The sequence below is a fragment of the Silene latifolia genome, chromosome 7, assembly GCF_048544455.1.
Source record: "Silene latifolia isolate original U9 population chromosome 7, ASM4854445v1, whole genome shotgun sequence".
In the NCBI taxonomy this organism is placed as follows: domain Eukaryota; kingdom Viridiplantae; phylum Streptophyta; class Magnoliopsida; order Caryophyllales; family Caryophyllaceae; genus Silene; species Silene latifolia.
Window position 1 is genome coordinate 77303206 of NC_133532.1, and position 2636 is coordinate 77305841.

General features: G+C 39.6%; 1 non-coding gene across 1 annotated transcript; it reads right to left on the minus strand.

The window, feature by feature from the left end:
- Window positions 1-571: 571 nt before the first annotated feature.
- LOC141593312 (small nucleolar RNA R71) lies at window positions 572-678 on the minus strand. Its single transcript, XR_012521406.1, has one exon. It is a non-coding gene; the product is annotated as a small nucleolar RNA R71 (small nucleolar RNA).
- Between the last annotated feature and the right edge of the window lie 1958 nt (window positions 679-2636).

Below are 2636 nucleotides of genomic sequence, written 5' to 3' on the forward strand. Positions count from 1 at the left end.
GACTTTTGCCTATTGATCCCGAGATTAAAAGAACCTTGACCAATCTTAGAAGAACCGTTAGAGGGGCTTCGACAAGTTTAGGTATTGGAGAACTTGTGGACATCGGTGTTGTCAAATCGGATAGTGTTATGTTTACCAACCCTTTTGCAAGAGAATGACAGGATAATCCAATTCAAAACCAACCACAAAATCAACCCACAATGCCTAAATTCTCATCTCATTCCGTACCTACCGAGGATAACCTACCAAATGTTACTCCAACACCACCTCACTTAACCGGTAATTTCATTGCAAAATCCGCATTCATACAATTAGTTGAGAGAAGTCAATTTAAAGGGATGCCTAGTGAAGACCCCCATCTACATATGGAGACTTTTGTGACTATTGTGATGCTATCTCTCAAACCGGAGTGGCCCAAGATCAAATTCGGTGGGTGTTGTTTCCTTTTTCCTTGATCAGAACCGCAAAGCAATGGTTAAAAAGCCTAGATAAGGCTACCCTTGGTATTGATTCATGGAAGAAGTTAGCACTTGCTTTCTACAAGAAATTCTATCCTCCGGAGAAGACTAACATGTTGAGAGCTCAAATCACCGGGTTCAAGCAAAGGGACGAGGAATAATTATATGAAGCATGGTAGTGATTTAAGGACACTTGTTGCTCTTGTCCACACCATGGACTTAGTGAATGGTTCCTTGTCCAACAGTTTTGGAATGGCTTATATGAAGACTCATGAAATGTGCTTAATATGGGTGGTCGGTTTCTATACTTTTCGGTTACTTGTCGTTAGGAGCACCTAGACCAAAACACAATTTATAACTTTACAAACAACTCTACAATTAGTAAAGAGGCAAGTAAAGGTCGGATCCCAAGGGACGGGAATTGAGATGAGATTTCTATTGCAACTAGTGGTGTCTTAAGGGGTGTCACAATTGGGGTTTGATGTAGAAGATCACTAAACTAAATAGCAATGAAAGTAAACAAGCAAGATGAATTAAAAGGGATGTAAACAATTGATAAAAGGCACTAGGGTGTCATGGGGTCATAGGGGATTCATGGGAATTGATCATACAAACATATTCTCAAGTTATAAGCAAGCAATTATTGTTGTGATGGATCGAGTTGGTTTATATCTTACAATCCTAGGAAAGTTTGGGTCCCGGAGCCAAATCGATTAGATTGTACAACACCTACAAGTCGACTTAGTCTTCCCTACTCAACAACATGCATGGTCTAATGAGACTCGAGTTGGTTTATGTCTTACAAGTCTCATTGAAAAGATAGGTGAAGGGTAAAAAATGCAAGGATTTATAGGCTCACATTTCATCAAACATAACATGTGCATGAGTTGAGATCACAACAAGCAAGCAAATAAACTATGAAAGCATATTAATTTAAGCATGAATCATTCCCCATGTTGGTTTCCCATAATTACCCATTAACCCTAGCTAAGTAACTACTCACTCATTATCATGTTGAACATGCTAGCAAGGTTGTCAATCATACCAACAAAGTGAAACATGATGAATAAATGAAAGTGATCAACAATAATTAAAGAGGGATTAAGAGAATTATACCTACTAATGATTCCTATAATAAAGCAAAGAATAAAAGAAGTACTTGATGCTTGATTGAGAGGTTGTCAATCTCCCAATAATAACCCAAATAATCTTCAATTACCCAAACCAAAGGATGAACAAGAGAGAGATTAAGGAAATAAAACTTGTGTTAAAACTTGATTAATTGTTGATTACAAGATTAAAGAGAGATTTGATTGATATTAACTACTCTAAAGATTGCTAAGAAGAACATGCTCTTCTAATTAGACTAATGGGGTATTTATAGTGGGGATTAGGTGGATGAATTAGGGTTAACTAAGGGCTTAAATGACGATTAAGTCCCTTGTTGAGGAAACGCCGGTCTTTTTGGAAAGACTCCGGTCTCTAGGGAGACTCCGGTCTCTAGAAAACGATGTGCATCCTTCCTTGAAGCTTGAAGAAGACGAAATGGGTCTGCCTGGGAATCCGGGCGTCTTTAGCACGGGACGGGAGGATTTGGTGGTTTCTACCCGGGCGTCTTGTAAGGAAGACGGGCGTCTTCTGGGTCTTTTGCCCGGGCGTCTTGAAGTGAAGACGCGCGGATTGTGGTGGTGGAGACGGGCGTCTTGTGGGGAAGACGCACGGATTGTTGGGCAGTCTTGTTTCTTCTTCTTTTCTTCCCTTTTTCTTCATAAAATCCTTGGGGATTTCCTCGGGGATGCAAGGATCTTTTCTCATCATTGCCCATCTACTATAGTATGTACAAAGGCCTTCTAATCTTGTCTCTCCTTGATGCTTGGTCATTGAATTCATCAATTTAGCCTCATTTTGCCATGAAAATGCAAGGTTTGCACTCCTTTCCTACCAAGGGATCAAAACCTCAAAGAATATGCAAAACAAAGGACTAAAGACAATAAATGACCCAAATATGCACTAAAAAGCATGGGAACAAGGCTAATTCGGGGACTAAATGTGCTCTAATTATGGTCACATCAAATATCCCCAAACCGAACCTTTGCTCGTCCCGAGTAAAGAGGTGACAAAGACTAGGACCATTATTTTAAACTAACCTAATAACATAGCCGATATGAGAAAATTAGC